This window comes from Pan paniscus, chromosome 8 (assembly GCF_029289425.2).
Source record: "Pan paniscus chromosome 8, NHGRI_mPanPan1-v2.0_pri, whole genome shotgun sequence".
Classification (NCBI taxonomy): domain Eukaryota; kingdom Metazoa; phylum Chordata; class Mammalia; order Primates; family Hominidae; genus Pan; species Pan paniscus.
In genome coordinates, this window is record NC_073257.2 from 101,935,653 (window position 1) to 101,956,995 (window position 21,343).

At 40.0% G+C, this 21,343-nt stretch overlaps 1 long non-coding RNA gene across 1 annotated transcript in view; it reads right to left on the bottom strand.

Annotated features, from left to right (window-relative positions):
- Positions 1 to 463: 463 nt before the first annotated feature.
- The window catches only part of LOC130540552 (uncharacterized), a 41,874-nt gene continuing 20,994 nt past the window's right edge, over positions 464 to 21,343 (bottom strand). Inside the window, exon 4 of the long non-coding RNA XR_008954543.1 lies at positions 464 to 1,744. This is a non-coding gene — a long non-coding RNA (uncharacterized LOC130540552). The remainder of the gene's footprint in view (positions 1,745 to 21,343) is intronic.

Consider the following 21,343-nt stretch of genomic DNA (forward strand, 5'->3'; position numbering starts at 1 on the left):
TATCATTCTGGGCCTGCAAGAAGCCTAAACTGCTTCCTACCCCTTTGTACTGATGAGAGCTGAGGCACATGGTCACACCTAAGAAGCTAACTGCAAGAGCAGCTGGGAAATACAGTCTAGCCAAGTGCCCAGGAGGAAGGAAACACTTTGATAAATAGCTGGCCAGTCTTGGCCACATTCAGTGAGTTTATATTTGGGAATGTTTGGACCACAAGAATCTGGTGACTATTTATTCCAATTCAGACAAGATTCTTAGAGGAAATAGGTAAAGTCTTTGACATAGTCTCTTTTCGAGAATGATGCCAGAAATGGCTGGAGTTTGTCTATGTCTTTGGTTTGTCTAATTTAGTAGTGCTGTCATAACAACAACAGCAGCAGCAGCACCGCTACCGACAACTAACATTCACTGAGCACCCAGGCATTGTAAGAAGCATTCAATTAATCATCACAACAGCAGAGTGAAGTAGGTACAATTGTCTCAGTTTTACAAATGGGGACAATGAGACACAGAGAGGTTAGACAACATGCTCAATGTTTCAGGAACATCTGTGTAAGCCAGAGATCCAGCTCTTTAGCCTAAGTCTGTATTTCTTTAGGGCATTGGATTTCCTAACCTGCAAGAAGATCATCAGTGTTAGCAGAATGTTGAAAGCAGAGATTTAGCTGTTCCAGGACTTTTTTCAGTGGATGGTGCGGGAGGAACCCTGACCTGCCCTACAGTGTGGAGAAATGCAGGTTGGGGATGCCCTTCACTGTGGGAAGTAGCTTGAAGATGCTTTAGGCACAGTTGTCATCCTACAAGCAGGTAGGAAGACATAAGGCAGAGCAGTAAAACTCCAATTTGGCTAAATAAATTTATGTTTGTTTTTCTTTAGCACAACTCTAGATAGGTGTGCTTCAGTTTCTTCTTCTGTGTACTAGGAATAAAAATACCTTCCAAATGGGCTTGTTTTATGACAAGCTTGAATGACATGATATATGCAAAAACATCTGGAATATTTCTGGGTCTACAACCAAAATTTTTTTTGGGGGGGTATACCAATGCCATTATATTCTACTGAATAGAGGCCATATCTTATTTATCATTATATCCTAAGTGCCTAGTACAGTATCTTGCACAAAGTGATTGCACAATACATTTTTGTTGAAGGTACACATGAATAAATGGTACAATCATTTCTTTTTCATTCTTTTTGGGAATGAGGAGCTCAGTCTGAGATGTGCAGTCTAATCATCATCTGCTCCATTTGGGGGCTGCTTAAGAGTTCCAAAAGTGCTTCCACATGCAATATCCTATGCCAGTGCCCCATCAGGACATCACCTTTGCCTGTTCCTGGAGCAGTGGGAGGCAACCCTTATTAAAGTACTTTGTCCAATTCAAGATTGAATAAAGTCTAACAAACTTAGTGAGTGCTCAGAGGAGAGCAATAAAAATGGATTAAACAGACCTTCTAAAGAAAGGTTAAGAGAATTGAGATTACTTCAGCTAGAGCTGCTGATGGGGGGAATAATAAATTTTCAAGAAACAAAAGAATATCTTGCAAAACTTGGTGGTTAGCAGTGGGCTGTTTCCCTGGAGGGCAGAAGAGAGAGAATTTTGATGACTTTCCTGTTTGGCATTAACAAGCAGCCTCTCTTGCCCTCTCTACCCATGGAATTGTAGCAGTCACTTGCTCTCTGAAAATTCTTTACTGCATTAGGACATCCTTTCCAGAGTGTTGTGCCTCTGAGTACTGTGAGGTCACTAGGGTAAAGCAGAAAAAAGACATATCAACTAAAAGGTTAGAACGTATTCATCTCTTGACTTGGCAGTTTGAAAGGAGAGGACCGTGAGCCCAATTAACCAGAGGCTCCAAAGACATTTGTAGACATTACATCTCCCTTCTTTGACTTCCTAAGACTTCTAAGGTAGAATTCTTATAAATCTGCTACATTCCATAATATGTGTGTGCACAGCATACTCACTTTACTCTTGCTCAATTACCCCATAAATTTTATGGATAGGGGAAGGTTTCCTGGGAGAATGAGAGCTTGGAAATGGGTATTAGCAGTGCCACTAAATGTGTGGTGTTCCTTGCTGAGCCCTGAAGTTAACTTACATTAACTTTATATAGCTTATAAACTAACAGATGTTTATTGAGTGCTTTCTATGTGCCAGGCATTGTGTTAAGCACTAGGTATACAATGGTGAAATGTATGTATGTGGCCCTTGCCAATATAAGGCCCTAACACAGGACCTACAGGCCAGTGAGGGATACAGACAGATCAAGAGGCAACCAAAATATAGTAAGATATGTGCTATATAAGATAACAAGAGAAACCAACCCAACCCAGAGTTAGCGGGTCAGGGAGAGCTTTTTGGATAATATGATGCCTAAGTGATCCATGAAAGATGAATAAACATTAACAATTATCATTAATTCCTTCTTTGGCCACACTATTAGTTCAGATATCTCTTATTTTGGAAATAGATGTCATTACCTAGCTCACTCAGTCACATTCCCTCTCCTCCCCAATTATTATTTTTCACGTTATTTTTAAACTATTAACAGCATAATCTAGCCATCATTTGCATGATTTAGGGGGGAAGAAAGTCTCCAGGTGTAGTTAACTCAGGTGAGAGTAATACATACAGGTAGCACATATGTCACTGCAGTTCTGTTCATGAGGATTATCTAGAAAAGGATCTCTGTTCACTTGAACTAGACAGAGCAGAAGCCCCACTAACATACATTTATACAGGAAGCCAGGGCACTTTCCTGGTATTGGTGCACCATTACAGTTTTTATTAATTATTTTTTGTTTATTAATAATCAATGAGGCCACCATGTAATGATAAAACTTATTAGAATTAAATATGAGCTGCTCAGTGTTAAATAATTAATTACAATCAGCCTTGTAGCAAAATACAAAGGAGTAACTGCCCAATTCAAGTATTTCTCTCCTTTCTTGGGACAGTGCCCACACCGAGGGGATGGCCTTCGGTGGCTGTGTATCTACACTGGCTACAGCTGACTGATCCAGGGTTAGATTCCTGGCCCATTTTGGGCCAACTGGATGACATCTTAGGAATTTTTGAATTGGGTCAAGAAAAAATGTGAATTATTCTCTCTTGGTGGTGGCCATTGCAAGATATATTCTTGGGCACTGATAATGGCTATGTGCCTTCCTCTGGTCTGCAGTAGGAGGATGTGAAGAGAGAGACCTAGCCAAAACCAGAGAGAGGGAGAGAGGAGAGGAAAGGAGAGAGAGAGAGAGAGAGAAAGAGAGAGAAATAGAGTGGGAGTATGCATTCTAATGGCATCTATTTCTCTGGCTTTCACAATTCCCAAGGCCCAGTTATTTCTGCGCCTGTGCTGCAGTTTGGTGATGTGAGAAAGATCAGTGCTCTTTTAATAAATTCCTTTGGTTCTGCCTAAGCTACATCAAGGTGGGATTTTGTCTCCTGCAACCAAGAGTCTTAATGAAGATAGGCCTTTCGTATAGTCAGAAACCTGCTTATTCACTACTTGGTGGTAGATGGTTATGGTACAGAGCATAAAACTCACTGGTATCCTCCTTTGTGAGCTTGCACATCAGGACATCTTTTGAGGTACAGATAATTTTAGGAGGATGAATATTTGGCTCAGATCCCAAGGTTCTATTCTACACCTGCATTTGCAACCTCCATACCAGGTTGCAGGCTTCTAGCCCATCAGCTCTCATTGCTGTTTCCAGAGGGTCCTCTAGGTGGGAGGTCTTGTGCAGTAGCTGCCCCCACCAGGTTCTGGAGTAGGACAAAGCCAGGTTGGGATTTTAAATTTACCTCTGTGGGTAGCTGTGTAGCTTAGGAAATTACTCACTCCTTTGAGCCTTGGTTTTCTCTTCTATAAAATGGAACCCTATGCCAGAAGCAGTGGCTCATGGCGGTAATCACAGCACTTTGGGAGACCGAGGCAGGTGGATCGCTTGAGCCCAGGAGTTCAAGACCAGCCTGGGTAACATGGCGAAACCCCTGTCTTCACAAAAAATAATAATAATAAATTATCCAGGCACAGTGGTGTGTGCCTGTAGTCCCAGCTACTCAGGAGCCTGAGATGTGAGAATCACCTCAGCCTGGGGAGGTTGAGGCTGCAGTGAGCCGTGATAATCATGTCACTGCTCTCGAGCCTGGGCAACAGAGCAAGACTCTGTCTGGAAAAAAAAAAAGTAATCATTGAGTGTTGTTAGGATTAAAGGAGGCATTATGTATAAATTATTAGGAAGAACAGTTGGCACATAATAAGTGCTCAATAAATATTAGCAATCATTTTAATACAAACCAAGTCTACAAATAGGAAAGGAATGTGTTTTCCCACTCAATTGTTATAAGGCAATGGATGAGGTCAATTTTTCAGATGCAGAGAATTACTCTAATCCTGCTATAAAATAATGCAGGGACAGTGCTTTAATGCCTCAGAAGAGATCTAAACAAGATAAGAGCAAATTATGTTGAATTTCTGCTTGTGACATAATCTGACAGTTTTCGTTCTTCCCCACTCCCCAGTTGGAAAAAAAGTGCAACAAAAAACTGTCGAAAACATGCAGTGGACTTTCTATATTATGCCTCACTTCATCCTGAAATCCCATAGACCCTCTCCAGGGTGTTTAATTACCTGAACTATCCAAATAAACTAATTACGACAACCCAAGGTTGCCCTGAAGTTGCATTTATGCTCAACAAAACAGGTCATAAAATCTTCTCTGCTTATAGCTCCTGTTTATTTTTTCAGTTTGAGATAAATAAAGCTGATTGTAAGAAGAGTTTAAGGTCAGCCAAATTTGTTTCTGGCACTTTTTATTTTCTTTCTCTTCTCTGAGGTCCCTCTCTGCCCTTACTGCAAATTTCTCTCCTTTTGCCACCCCCCCGCCACCAAATTAATAAAATATTTGAGGCAATATAATTGTTGACAGTGCTTTACAGTCAGACATATGTAAATTTCAATTTCAGCTCCAAATTGGTGGCAATAACATGCACCTCTTTTATGAGCGCATATGTGCTCAATAAATGAGAATTATTGACAATTATTATTGAAACTAATTTATATTAAAACATCAAAGTAATGGTTCTTGAAATATGGTCTGGAATAACTTTCATCAGAACAACCTGGAGCTGTTATGAAAAATGTCAATTCCTTGGTCTCATTCTGAAGCTACTGACCTCTGGGAGTGAGACTCAGGAATCGGCATTTCTTAACAAGCTCCTAGTTAGTTCTTATGCACATTAAATTTTGTGAGTCACTGAGATTATACTTGAAGATGACAGAAGTAAAGTCAATGTGTTACCTTTCTCAGTCATATTTATATTTTGGCCTGACTTATAACAGTGGGGTAAAAGAATTTGGGACTATGTCACAGCGATCAATAAGCAGTAGTAGAAAGGCTTTTCTGAACTCCAGGGATGCTTAGTCTCTGGAAATCACACTGAATCCACATCTCAAGCTGACTCCAAGGGTCATTATGCTTTTGCTGTTTGAGCCCTTAGCTTCTTAGTAGCTGTACTAAATTGTGGATAGTACTGACACACCTTGGGCATTTGCAGTGTGGGGGGCTTTTTCAGTTACAATGACTGAGTGGGTCCAGAGATGCAAATGTCCTGCCTTGCATAAGGTAGTTCTGCACAGTGAAGAAGTGTCCTGCCTTGGAAACCATAATATTTCTGCTGAGGGCCAAGGCAAAAGGAGCAGTTTCCTATCACTGCTCATCTGTGAAGGTGGAGGCACATTTCCCAGAGCACCTAGTAGTAGAAGACCAGTGACAGATCCCCAGGTTTTTGTCTGCTGTGCTATGTGAGACCTATCCTGCTCCTGCACAGGAATGTCTCCAGCCCTTCCTTGCCTGGATACCTTCCACCTGCAGATAACGCCTTCCTTCTGTATTATAGTACTAGAGGCTGCAGCTGGAATTGTCTTCAAAGCAGAGGCAGAGTGACCATAAAGCTAATGAAGCTTGAGCTTCTTAGCTCTTCTCTTGCCTAGACCCTTGTGAGGACTGGCAGCTGTAGAGTGGGAGAGGGAAAGTCAGGCTCCCCCAGGAAGCTTCAATGTAAGCGTTTCTGACTGATTGTCCAGAGGGTCTCATGGGAAAGGCACCTGGATCTCCAAAGTGCCAGTAACTTGTCGTGACTTATTTTGTCATCTTAAACAAACGTTTGTTTAGTTTTGCATTTGTTTTTAAAAAGCCCCTACTCTCCAAATTATATAAACTGCAGACTCCATAAAACCTGGATCTTCCCATGCTTCTGATTGGGGCTTTTTTGCTTTCTGAACATATTTGTGTGGGGCTTAATAGATTTTCATATGAATATAAAATGATGAGCCTATAGTGGTGTCTTGGGGCCAGAGGTGAACTGAATTTGTGTTCCATATTTCTTTGGCCAAAGGTAGTTTATGGTAGCAAATTCCCTACATTTCCAAACTGCTGACTCGAGGTGTTCTCAGGTTATACCTGTGCAGAGATGACCGAAGCATGTAGGGCTAGTCAATATAGCAGTGGCTGGAAGAACAGGTAGGGTTGAGCCAGCCGATGTGACACACAAGGGCTATCTGATAAATGCATTCCTACATAACCCTCGCAGCACGGTTAATCAGATAATTCTCCACAGTATCATTCCACTGAAGGGTTAGTCCTATTGAAGAAGATTCCAGTTTATAAGAGTCATTGAAAGAATCAATAATACCTGGTGGATGACGCATTCATCTGTAATCTAGACTTGGCTGCTACTGAGTAGCTTGTAAGTCTTTGGCAGATAATTCTATCTATGGACAAAAAGGGGGAATGAATTAATTTGCTCCTCTCGAGGGAAAACTATGTGTTGAATATACTGACCCAATTACCTTTGAATTTTATTAAATTTGAGAAGCTATTTGGCATAGAATTTAATATCCACTCTGCTTTTTTCAGATCTCCATTGAAATAACTAATTTTCTGAGAAGCTCTGTTCAACTCTTTGTTGAGGTTATCTTCACCTCTTTTCAAAAGACTTCCATTCTCCTCCTACCTATGTGTACCACAAACAAACTTACCTTGATCAACCCTGTCTGTGCTTCAGCATATTTTTACACTAAATCTAGGCCAGATCAGTGTTTCTTAGACTTTAATGTGCACCAGAGTCACCTGAAGGGCTTGTTAACACAGATTTCTGGTGCCACTCTCCAGGGTTTTGGATTCAGCAGGTCTAGGATGGGGCTGAGAATTTGCAAGTCTAACAAGCTCTCAGGTGATGCTACTGCTGCTGGTCTACGACTGCACTTGAGAACCACTGGGCTGGACAAATAGACCCAAACTCTGGCTGATTATCAAAATCATCTGGGGTAATTATGACCAGAAAGGATGCCTGAGGCGCATACCTGAATGCATGAGAATCTCTGGGAGTCTGGGTCAGGATTGAAGTGAGGTGGATAGGGCATCCTGAGAGCAAATGTTTTCTTAAATTTTGCATCCTGAGCACCTCACTCTAGTCCTGGCCCTGCCACCAATTTGCACTTAATGCATCAGACTAGCTGCAGCATAGAAATCTCTCTAAAGCTTGCTGGAGTAAATAACAAGAGTGTAAAGTAGCCTCTTAACCATTTATAGATTGGGCTACTTTTTTCAACAAGGGATGCTAGTGCAGCGATATTTTTAGAGCTAAAAATTCACAGGTCGTGAGCTTACTAACTGGTTTCAGCTAAATTCCTTCCTTGGTATGGAACCTTCAAGTTACTCAACCTGTTGAAGGTTAACTGCTAATGAACCACTGACCTATATACTAGGAAAATATAAAATGCAATGGAGCGCATATTGGGATTAGAGCTGGGAGATGTTGACGGTGGTTGCTTCTCTTTCCTTTTCAATCATATGTATGCTTGCAAATAATATTTAGTGATTAGCATGTCACAGAAGCAAAAGTACTTTTCTCTCTAAGAATAATTTATTTTGAAATAATTTCAAACTCACAGAAAACTTGCCAGAAGTTTTACAAAGAACTCCTATATCCCCATCATCAGACTCCCCAACTGATAACATTTTATTGCATTTTCTCTATTGCACTGGATTCTTTTCTCACCCATGTCCCTCACCCAGCTCACTCTCTCTCCCACCTCCCCCACCTTGCTCGCTCTCTCTCCTCTTCTCTCTCTCTCTCTCTCTCTCTCCCCCACCTTCTTTTCTTCTCTGGTCTAGGATCCCATCAGGGCACATAAAGGACATTTGATTTTCAGGCCTTCTCCAGTCTGAAAAAGTTCCTTGGGGTTTCTTTTTTCCGTGTTCTTGATGGGTTTAAAGTATGAAGCCCTTTCATTTCAAAGGGTGACTCTCAACTATCTGATGTTTTCTTGCCACCATTCTTAGGTCATGTTTTCTTGCAGGAACATGACAGAAATAATGCCCTTCTCAGGGTATCACCTCAGGGGGCACTCTCTTGACGCATCCCACCACTAATGACGTGAACCTTCATCACCTGGTTATGTTGGCATCTGTCAAGTTTCTCCACCAGTTTTTCTTTTGTGCTTAGTTATAATTTTGTGGGAGGTATTCCAAGATTATGCCAATATCCTTTTGCTTCTATGATGGCTGCCAAATGATGACTCTGCATTTTCAGCACTTTTTCTACATTTTTTAGTTGCCATTTTATTGTAAAGCAAGGTTTAATATCATGTAATCATAGATTTCTATTTTATTTAATGAGTTGTCATTTGACACTTTCATTCTTCATTTGATGCTCAATTTTTCTACAGTTTAAATGGTGGTAGCCCCTTCATGACATTTTCCCATCATTCATTGACTATTTTCTTATTTTCTGGCACAAGGAAAAGATGCCCCAGGCTCATCTTGTTCTTTCTGTGACTCAGCCCAGGAATGAGCCATTTCCTCAGGGAGACACTTAGAATCCCCAAACTCCCACCAAATAGCATTTATAATTGAGAATTACATGTTAAGAATTCAGTTAGCTTTCTAAATTTAAGCATATGCATATCAACAAATGTTAAAAACTCAAAACACAATGTATACGTTGAAGAAATAGATAAAAATGGGAAGATAGACCAGAGAAAAGTTTTTATGGTCATGGTCTTTGTTTACTTCTTCTTGAGTTATACCATCAGCTGACAAATGTACATACCTCCCAACATTTTATTTGCAGTCTAAATCTCTTCAGTGTTAACTTGCATCTAGTTAGTCGGTTTCCTTTCTCTGTGGCTGGTTTGGTGGCTTAGATGGACCAAAACAGTTTTGGCTGTTGACCTTGCAATATATCCCCATGAAGATTTACTGGATGGGACAGGGTGTAGAGTTCAATCCAGTTTGCAGTTTGAGCATAAGAAAGATTCTGGAAAAGACCTGCTTATTGTATATAGTTTGTACAAACCAAAGATGGTGTCCTGGGAAAGAAATCTGCTGATAACATAATTCTAGTGGTGTTCTTAGAAGGTCAAATTGTTTCCTGCTGAGTTTCCTTGCCAAAATAATTGACTTGCAACCTGGAAACAGCAGCAAGAAGGGTGAAGGGAGAATGAAGGCATTATTGCTTCCTGTGAATTTTTGCTTTCCTGAAAAGATTCAGGTTTTCCAAAGTTCTCTGCTATTTTAAAATTCTAATAAGAAGCAGACCTGGCATCTTGTAATGGTTGAGTTCGTATGGTAATTGCATTACAATAAATAGCTGAAGTGCTAGGCCCATAAAAGTGACCCAAGACCCTCTGTTCTCTTGCAATAGGGGACTCTTTAATAGCCACAGATTTTAAAGGGTCAGTGTCCCTTTGGACCATTTCTTCCAAGCAGAAATAAGCAAAAGTCTACCTTAAGGGCACTGTGTTAGGTGTGAGTAATTTTATGTCTTTGCTAAGTTAAATGGTATTATTAGCCAGAGAAAGTTATGCTGACACAATTTAGGCAGAAATGATATAGGAGATTGTTGGAAAAATCAAACCTTTTGTTTTTCCAAACAAGAAATTAAGCTATTTTGGTGTTATTGGGAGGAAAATAAACTGAAAATTGTAGTATTAAAGAACACATTTGTCTTTAGGATGTGGAATAAGTATACCAGAATCTCCAGGTTTATAAATTAGATATATGAATATGTATTTCATATTCCTTTTCTCCTAATTTCCATTATTCATGGAATTATAAGCATAGAGGAGAAAAAAATAAACTATTTCTAGGACCGACTTCACTGCATTCAGATCTTCATGTTTAGGCTATAGTGCTCAATGGAATGAGGGATGGGAAAGATATATGAAACCTAGATGTGCCTGTGAGTAGCTCATGATTATGCAGGGGATCGGGGGATTGTATAAGTGTTGCTATGAGTGCAACACAAAGCTCAGTGTGAAATAAACCCTAGGAGTGGCAAAACTAAATGTGATCTGGGTTAAGGAAGAAAGATGTATTTAGATGAAACTATTTGGAGTGTGTGTGTGAGAGAGAGAGAGAGAGAGAGAGAGGTACACAGAGAGAAAGAATAATGCAGATGTTTTTAAATGGAAAGGACACAGTTATACTTGGCACATCAAGACAAGAGGACTGGCAGGTTGCCCATATGGGTATTCACACTATGACATTTACCTTGGTAAATTCACTAGTGTCCTAGAGACTGGCTTACAGTATTTCAGTTTCAAAAACTGAGGTCTCAGTGTACCAGAGTTGATTTGGCTCAGTGATGTTGACTCAGTGTAGCAAAGCTTACATGGGTTTAATGTACAATTTATTAATCCACAATGGGAATTACAATCCTCACTGAGCAGAACATTTATGTTAGCATGCGCACAGTATTCTTGTAGGCCTACATGAGCAGTTTACCTGCAGTTGTGAAATCAGAATCTGGAGGATTGGCTGTTTGATTTCAAAATGAAATGGCATCAAGCTTAATGGACTGTTGTGTCCATTTCCTACGTGAGGGTACCCTTGGTCATAGGACCCATCAGATACATCTTTGAGCCATGATAAAACGTTTTCCCCTGGACATTGCTCAGACTAGCACTGCTCACGGTGAGCTCTGATGCTCTTCCTTGTCTTTTTCCACAGGTGACTAAAGATCCTGTTTGGTTTGACCCATTCTATCCCCTCTACTCTGCAGAGATTAAAAGCAGAAGATGGTGGATTAAACAACAGAATTGGCTAAACTAAAAAATGGTTTAAAATGATGCATACATACTTACATTTTTAAAAATTAATAGTTTTCGATGTAAATTCATCCACTAATCTTTTGGTATAGAACCACCATATCACATTTTCATTGATTCTTAGTTTGGATTTCATAAATTATAACCATTATGTAATCTTTACGACTTCCAGGGATGTGTGCGTTACAGTCATTTAAGGTGACTTATAAAGCAATCTGAGGGCAGAGTTTTCCCAGATTTTTGTGATTTCCCCCTCACTTCAGGCTTTTCTTATTTGCACTTAATTTGATAGCAGTTTACTTTCATCCCAATCAACTTTTTTAGTTTTTCCAAAACTTTAAATTCAATAGAAACAACTATTTTTAACACTCATATTTCATCGGTTTACTGAGTAATTAAATCACTTAATTTAAATATTTTGAAAAAAACATAATTGACTTTTAGAAACTTAAACTCAACATATGTATGTTAGAGGGTAGTTACCCAGAAATGAACATGTATCAGACACATCATAGCAGCATTAGGGAGGTTTGGTGAATTCAGGAAGTTTGTAGTGTGTATTGATCACTTCAGTTACAAGTAAGTCTTGCTGGCCCAGAAGTCCTTTCTCCTCTGGCTTTGCATTTCTCTTTCTTGGTCCCTTATATGCTAATGAAGAATCAGAGGGCAGCATATGCCTCAAGAGATTAGTTTTTTCCCTTTTCTTTCTAGTGGGAGGGGTGCCAGGAAAATCATTTTGGAATCACTAATGGCAGCCACACTCCACCCCACACACAAGAAGGGAAGAGGTGACTAATCCTGACTGATGGGAAGCTTCCAACAGGAGTCAATGTAGCACATATAGCTCTATTACCCAGGGAAATGGAGTAGCCTGATCTTTTGAGTTGAAAAGAAAAGCGACTCGCTTCCTTGGATTACTTTTTGGGAGGATCAAAAGGCAAAGGTTCCAGGTTTATGAGATGTGATGCTAGAACTAATCCTGACACAATGTTCCTTGGGTGCGCTGGTTCTCTGAATGGGGATGGGAATGTAAAGAGGAAAAGATGAGCTGTAAGAATTTGGGATCCTGAGCATGGGGTTCTCTGGACTGAGTTCAGCCCTAAGGGGCTGGATTTTCATGCCTGTGAATCTGTGCGGTTTGTGCAGGGCTCTGGGTCAGCCACACACCTATTGACAAATGTCTGAAACTCGGATTTAAAGAGAGGAAAGCATGGTCTTTCAATGTTATGTTAGAGCATTGCTTAGGAGGGCCACCCAAGGTTACTTCATTATCTAGGGGAGTAGACTTTGTTTTAATTTGCTAATCTTCTACCAGTTAAGGCCCAGATTCTGTGAAATTTTACTTTCATTGGTATATGTTTTGTTTGGTACAGATTCAAATGGGTTTGTCTTGTAGAAAAGGTAACCCTAGAGGTTATGTGATGATACCCTGTAGGACAGCCATCCCCGACCTTTTTGGCACCAGAGACTGGTTTTGTGGAAGACAATTTTTCCGTGGATAAGGGAAGGAGGAATGTTTTGGGGATGAAACAGTGCCACCTCAGATCATCAGGTATGAGTTAGATTCTCCTAAGGAGCATGCGGTCTAGATCCCTTGCATGTGCAGTTCATAATAGGGTTCATGCTCCTATGAGAATCTAATGCTGCCGCTGATCTGACAGGAGGTGGAGCTCAGGTGGTAATGCTGGCTCATTCACTGTTCACCTCCTGCTGTGCAGCCTGGTGGCCAATAGGCCATGGATCAGTATCCATCTGTGGCCAAGGTCAGGGGGGCAGTGTTGGGGACCCCAGCTCTAGGACATTACCAGTTTTGTATCCAACCTAGGGCCTTATTCTAGCATTCAAAATGTCAAATCCCAAGCATCCCACATTTCTCAGATGACCTTGTAACCAGCTTACTCATTAATGAATTGAATGAGGCTTTGACACTGTTGATTTTTTATTTGCATGATAGCCTCTGTCAGGATGATTTCAGATCTGTTTCTATCAGTGATCCCATGGGAGAGAGAAGCAAAAGCATCATGGACTCCTTGGAGTCCCCATTTCACCTTGGTGGGATAGGCAGTTTAGCTAGACTTGTTTCAATTCAAGAAGAGGAGGGTATCCCTAAGTTTTTCTTCTCTGAGTAAAGGAGGTGAGGTCAGGTGGTTAGTGGTGATGATAGTGAGGGTGGAGCTCCAGAGATTAATTGGATAAATAAAAGTGATGTGATTATAATTCCATTTTAAGTTTGTGGAGCAGTTTGTATCAGGCATTTATAGCAGTGCATTCATTTTTGAATGACTGAGGTAAAACCAATTCTCATCTCTTTGTATTTCTGACAGTGGCATTTGAAACCCTATCCTGAAACTGCAAAGATGAGGCAGTGGGACATAGCATTTTGAGTCTTTTAGTGCTCAAATAGAAATATACTTACTGGGAATTACAGTTCATAAGTGTTGTTCAGTTTGGATCATTTTGATGGAGCTATATGGTATGAATTTTTTTTCAGAATTAGACGAGAAAATAAATGTGGCCGCCTCTACTTTTGTATTGTTTATCTTGCTCAGACTCATCTGGTTGGCAGTCAGATGCCAAATCTAGCAATGGAAATGATGTACACATTATGATATATTGTTCTTAACATTTTCTGAACATTTTCTGTCACCAGGTACTCTTAAACACCTATCATAATTCATTTTCATAATGAAAAGGGACCAAATTATGTCCTATTTTTGTTCTAACATGATGGCAGTTGTAGGTCAGGTTCCCCAGGAAGCAGACTCTAAGAGAGAGATGTGTGTGCAGAAGGTTAAATGGGGATTGCTCTTGGAGTCAACATCTCTTAGGAGTGGAGGAAGCAGGACGGGTCTGTGGAGAAGTTGAGTTGAAATAGAGTCACAGCAAAGACCTCAGCTGATCCCACAGGATGCTCTGGGCTTTGGAATCCCCACATTGACTAGTTTTTGGATGCAAGCTGATCCCCTACCAGAGGTTCTGAACTTGGTCAGAGGGGCATTACTCCACAAAGAGCAATCACTGATGTTCTACCACCTAGATTTTGCTTCACACCAATTCATCTCTTTCTTTCTATTTTCACTTCTGCAGCATAGGTTTAGGCTCTCATTGTTTCTACAGTGGATTTTTTAATGGTCTTCTAGCAACTCATTTCCCAGGTCCCACTACTGTCTTCTCCAATTAGGATGACATAGAATTTGTCAATGAAACCAGGACACTTTTGAGAGTGGAACAGGGTATTATTAAACATTACATTTAGAAAGCAGGCATCAACAAGGACCCAGGCAAACTGGGACATATGGACACCGCTCTAATTTATCCTGCATAGCTGTCAGAATTTGCTTTCTGAAACTCCTGTCTAACCCTGTCACTTGCCCTGTTATATAATGTGTCTAAGGGGAAGCATGTACTGTTCTAATGACTGCAGCGTTCTGCTCTGCTTGGCTGGGTTTCTCGTTATAAATCAATCAATTAGTTGTCTGCATCTCTTGTAGTTTGGGATAAATTCTAGTAAGTAGAAGTTTTCCCAGGGTTGTATCACTTTTGGGTATCATAACAAAGCAAACTTTGAGATTATTCACACTGAGAAGCATTCCCTGGAATGTGCCAACTCGATACAAGCTTGTCCAACACAGTTCTGACCCACTGATCAGTGGTGTCCCGGAAGACAACATAGCCACACAGCCTTCAGCCTCAACATGACCTCTCCACTGCTGTAGGATCAGTGGTTGAATGGATCAAGTGGGCTATTTAATAAATGGCTGAACAAGACAGAAAGTGGTCAGCGATCCTCATCAGACATATCAGTGTTTTCCAAACCTTTCTGCTTTTCAGGGAAGTAGTAAAAGAAAACGTTTTTCCTGATAAGAATTCATTTACTTTTCATTCACTGATGAAAGGAATTCTTTCTTACAACTTTTCTGAGGAAACTAGCTATCCTTTTGTTATTTCTAATGTGTCTTAAATATTAAAATTTTCATTACATGAGAAATTTGTATGCATTGATGAAAAATTAGAAAATACAGAATAGCAAAAGGAAAAGTAATTCCTGTGCCAGGGGGCAGGGCTGCTTCCACCTCAATTTCAAAGGGTAGGAACCAACACCCAGCTGAGCTGTGGGGGCAGAGGTGCAGAACGCTTTAAGTGTGACAAACAGTAATGGCATGGGGAGGGCTGCTGCAAAGAGCCAGGGTGTGGGCAGTGTGTCCCCTAATGTTGTCACCCCAATCTCTCTGATAGGCAGAACTTCTTCCCAAGAGGGGTTGGAGAGCAGAGTATGGCACCAAAGAGGATTAGTCTTAAGCTTTAAAATCTCATGCAATTTGCCTTGCTAGGTTTGGACTTGCTTGGAACCCATCACCCCTTCCTTCTTTCCTATTTCTCTCTTTTGGAATGGAAATGTCTTGCCTATGCCTGTCCCACCACTGTATTTTGGAAGCACAAAACTTGTTTAATTTCACAAGCTCACAGCTGGAGAGGAATTTTGCCTCAAAATAAGTCATACATTGAGTTTCACCCATATCTGATTTAGATGAGATTTGGGTGGGAAATTGGATTTTAGACTTTAGAGTTGATGCTAGGACACTTTTGCAGTTGCTGGGATGGGATAAATATATTTTGCATGCAAGAAGGACATGATTTTTGGAGGGTTGGGGCAGAATGTTATGGACTAAGTATTTGTGTGCCCACCCCCTTCCCCACCACCCAGTAAATTTATGTGTTGAAATCCTAACCCCTAATGTGATGGTATTAAGAAAGTGGAGACTTTGGGAGGTAATTAGGTCTTGGGGGTGAGGCCCTCCTGAATGGAATTAGTGTCCTTATAAAACAGAGTCCAGAGTGCTTTCTCTCTCTCCTTCCACCATGTGAGGACACAGCAAGAAGATGGCAGGATGCAACTCAGAAGAGGACCGTCACCAAGAATCTGATCCTTCTGGAACCCTGATCTTGGGCTTCCAAAATAAATTCCTGCTGTTTATTAGCCACCCGGTCTCTGGTACTTTGATACAGCAGCCTGAATGGACAAAACCACTCTTTCTACCTTGTACATAAGGTTGTATTAATTTTGTATACATTTTTCTGTTGTGTTCTGTGTGAATGTGTCTATAAACACTCACACACATAACAAAAGTATGAGCATCCTAAGCAAGTGGAACTAACTTTTTTCACTTAGTAATAAAAAATTCTTTCTACATTAATAGGTATATCTCTGCATCATTATTTGTAATGGCTGCACTGTATTCAATTTTATGATTGCTCCATACTTTATATAACAATCCCTTATTTTCTAGCATTAAGGAAGTTTCTAACTTTGTTGTTATTTAAGAAAATATTCACTGCATATCCTTGTATATATGTATTTTCCCATTTTGATTTTTTTAGAATTTTTTTATTATACTTTAAGTTCTAGGGTACATGTACACAACATGCAGGTTTGTTACATATGTATACATGTGCCATGTTGGTGTGCTGCACCCATTAACTCGTCATTTACATTAGGTATATCTCCTAATGCTATCCCTCCCCCATCTCCCCACCCCACGACAGGCCCCAGTGTGTGATGTTCCCCATCCTGTGTCCAAGTGTTCTCATTGTTCAATTCCCACCTATGAGTGAGAACATGCGGTATTTGGTTTTCGGTCCTAGTGATAGTTTGCTCAGAATGATGGTTTCCAGTTTCACCCATGTCCCTACAAAGGACATGAACTCATCCTTTTTTATGGCTGCATAGTATTCCATGGTGTATATGTGCCACATTTTCTTAATCCAGTCTATCATTGATGGACATTTGGGTTGGTTCCAATCTTTGCTATTGTGAATAGTGCCGCAATAAACATATGTGTGCATGTGTCTTTATAGCAGCATGATTTATAATCCTTTGGGTATATAGCCAGTAATGGGATGGCTGGGTCAAATGGCATTTCTAGTTCTAGATCCTTGAGGAATCGCCACACTGTCTTCCACAATGGTTGAACTAGTTTACAGTCCCACCAACAGTGTACAAGTTTTCCCATTTCTCCACATCCTCTCCAGCACCTGTTGTTTCCTGACTTTTTAATGATTGCCATTCTAACTGGTGTGAGATGATATCTCATTGTGGTTTTGATTTGCATTTCTCTGATGGCCAGTGATGATGAGCATTTTTTCATGTGTCTTTTGGCTGCATAAATGTCTTCTTTTGAGAAGTGTCTGTTCACATCCTTCGCCCACTTTTTGATGGGGTTGTTTGGTTTTTTTCTTGTAAATTTGTTTAAGTTCTTTGCAGATTCTGGATATCAGCCCTTTATCAGATGAGTAGATTGTAAAAATTTTCTCCCATTCTGTAGGTTGCCTGTTCACTCTGATGGTAGTTTCTTTTGCTGTGCAGAAGCTCTTTAGTTTAATTAAATCCCATTTGTCAATTTTGCCTTTTGTTGCCATTGCTTTTGGTGTTTTAGACATGAAGTCCTTGCCCATGCCTATGTCCTGAATGGTATTGCCTAGGATTTCTTCTAGGGTTTTTATGGTTTTAGGTCTAACATTTAAGTCTTTGATTCATCTTGAATTAATTTTTGTATAAGGCATAAGGAAGGGATCCAATTTCAGCATTCTACATATGTCTAGCCAGTTTTCCCAGCACCATTTATTAAATAGGGAATCCTTTCCCCATTGCTTGTTTTTGTCAGGTTTGTCAAAGATCAGATGGTTGTAGATGTGTGGTATTATTTCTGAGGGCTCTGTTCTGTTCCATTGGTCTATATCTCTGTTTTGGTACCAGTACCATGCTGTTTTGGTTACTGTAGCCTTGTAGTATAATTTGAAGTCAGGTAGCGTGATGCCTCCAGCTTTGTTCTTTTGGCTTGGGATTGTCTTGGCAATGTGGGCTCTTTTTGGTTCCATATGAACTTTAAAGTAGTTTTTTCCAGTTCTATGAAGAAAGCCATTGGTAGGTTGATGGGGATGGCATTGAATCTATAAATTACCTTGGGCAGTATGGCCATTTTCATTATATTGATTCTTCCTATCCATGAGAATGGAATGTTCTTCCATTTGCTTGTATCCTCTTTTATTTCATTGAGCAGTGGTTTGTAGTTCTCCTTGAAGAGGTCCTTCACATCCCTTGTAAGTTGGATTCTTAGGTATTTTATTCTCTTTGAAGCAATTGTGAATGAGAGTTTACTCTTGGTTTGGCTCTCTGTTTTGTCTGTTATTGGTGTATAGGAATGCTTGTGATTTTTGCACATTGATTTTGTATCCTGAGACTTTGCTGAAGCTGCTTATCAGCTTAAGAAGATTTTGGGCTGAGATGATGGGGTTTTCTAAATATACAATCATGTCATCTGCAAACAGAGACAATTTGACTTCCTGTTTTCCTAATTGAATACCCTTTATTTCTTTCTCCTGCCTGATTGCCCTGGCCAGAACTTCCAACACTATGTTGAATAGGAGTTGTGAGAGAGGGCATCTCTGTCTTGTGCCAGTTTTCAAAGGGAATGCTTCCAGTTTTTGCCCATTCAGAATGATATTGGCTGTGGGTTTGTCATAAATGGCTCTTATTATTTTGAGATATGTCCAATCATTACCTAGTTTATTGAGAGTTTTTAGCATGAAGAGTTGTTGAATTTTGTCAAAGGACTTTTCTGCGTCTATTGAGATAATCATGTGGCTTTCGTCTTTGGTTCTGTTTATATGATGGATTATATTTATTGATTTGCATATGTTGAACCAGCCTTGCATCCCAGTGATGAAGCCAACTTGATCATGGTGGATAAGCTTTTTGATGTGCTGCTGGATTCAGTTTGCCAGTATTTTATCGAGGATTTTTGCATTGATGTTCATCAGGGATATTGGTCTAAAATTCTCTTTTTTTGTTGTGCTCTGCCAGGCTTTGGTATCAGGATGATGCTGGCCTCATAAAATGAGTTAGGGAGGATTCCCTCTTTTTCTATTGATTGGAATAGTTTCAGAAGGAATGATACCAGCTCCTCTTTGTACCTCTGTTGAAATTTGGCTGTGAATCCATCTGGTCCTGGTCTTTTTTTGGTTGGTAAGCTACTAATTATTGCCTCAATTTCAGAGCCTGTTATTGGTCTATTCAGGGATTGAACTTCTTCCTGGTTTAGTCTTGGGAGGGTGTATGTGTCCAGGAATTTATCAATTTCCTCTAGATTTTCTAGTTTATTTGTGTAGAGGTGTTTATAGTATTCTCTGATGGTAGTTTGTATTTCTGTGAGATTGGTGGTGATATCCCCTTTATCATTTTTATTGTCTATTTGATTGTTGTCTCTTTTCTTCTTTATTAGTCTTGCTAGCGGTCTATCAATTTTGTTGATCTTTTCAAAAAACCAGCTCCTGGATTCATTGATTTTTTGAAGGGTTTTTTTTGTGTCTCTATCTCCTTCAGTTGTGCTCTGATCATAGTAATTTCTTGCCTTCTGCTAGCTTTTGAATGTGTTTGCTGTTGCTTCTCTAGTTCTTTTAATTGTTATGTTACGTTGTCAATTTTAGATCTTTCCTGCTTTCTCTTGTGGGCATTTAGTGCTATAAATTTCCCTCTACACACTGCTTTAAATATGTCCCAGAAATTCTGGTATGTTGTGTCTTTGTTCTCATCAGTTTCCATGAGCATCTTTATTTCTGCCTTCATTTCGTTATGCTCCCAGTAGTTATTCAGGAATAGGTTGTTCAGTTTCTATGTAGTTGAGTGGTTTTGAGTGAGTTTCTTAATCCTCAGGCCTAGTTTGATTGCACTGGGGTCTGAGAGACAGTTTGCTTTAATTTCTGTTCTTTTACATTTGCTAAGGAGTGCTTTACTTCCAACTATTTGGTCAATTTTGGAATAAGTGCGATGTGGTGCTGAGAAGAAGGTATATTCTGTTGATTTGAGGTGGAGAGTTCTGTAGATGTCTGTTAGTTCTGCTTGGTGCAGAGCTGAGTTCAATTCCTGGATATCCTTGTTAACTTTCTGTCTCGTCGATCTGTCTAATGTTGGCAGGGGGTGTTAAATTCTCCTGTTATTATTGTTTTGGAGTCTAAGTCTCTTTGTAGGTCTCTGAGGACTTGCTTTATGAATCTGGGTGCTCCTGTATTGGGTGCATATATATTTAGGATAGTTAGCTCTTCTTGTTGAATTGATTCCTTTACCATTATGTAATGGTTATCTTTGTCTCTGTTGATCTTTGTGGGTTTAAAGTCTGTTTTATCAGAGACTAGGATTGAAACCCCTGCCTTTTTTTGTTTTCCATTTTCTGGGTAGATCTTCCTCCATCCCTTTATTTTGAGCCTATGTGTGTCTCTGTACATAAGATGTATCTCCTGAATACAGCACACTGATGGGTCTTGACTCTTTTTCCAATTTGTCAGTCTGTGTCTTTTAATTGGAGTATTTAGCCCATTTATCTTTAAGGTTAATATTATTATGTGTGAATTTGATCCTGTCCTTATGATGTTAGCTGGTTATTTTGCTCATTAGTTGATGCAGTTTCTTCCTAGCATCGATGGTTGTTACAATTTGGCATGTTTTTGCGGTGGGTGGTACTGGTTGTTCCTTTCCATGTTTAGTGCTTCCTTCAGGAGCTCTTGTAAAGCAGGCCTGGTGGTGACAAAATCTCTCAGCATTTGCTTGTCTGTGAAGGGTTTTGTTTCTTCTTCATTTATGAAGCTTTGTTTCACTGGATATGAAATTCTGGGTTGAAAATTCTTTTCTTTAAGAATGTTGAATATTGGCCCTCACTCTCTTCTGGCTTGTAGGGTTTCTGCTGAGAGATCCGCTGTTAGTCTGACGGACTTCCCTTTGTGAGTAACCCGACCTTTCTCTCTGGCTGCCCTTAACATTTTTTCCTTCATTTCAACCTTGGTGAATCTGACAATTATGTGTCTCGGAGTTGCTCTTCTCGAGGAGTATCTTTGTGGCGTTCTCTGTATTTCCTGAATTTGAATGTTGGCCTGCCTTGCTAGATTGGGGAAGTTTTCCTGGATAATATCCTGAAGAGTGTTTTCCAACTTGGTTCAATTCTCCCCATCACTTTCAGGTACACCAATCAGATGTAGATTTGGTCTTTTCACATATTTCCGTATTTCTTGGAGGCTTTGTTCGTTTCTTTTTACTCTTTTTTCTCTAAACTTCTCTTCTGACTTCATTTCATTCATTTGATCTTCAATCACTGATATCCTTTCTTCCACTTGATCGAATTGGCTACTGAAGCTTGTGTATGCGTCATGTAGTTCTTGTGCCGTGCTTTTCAGCTCCA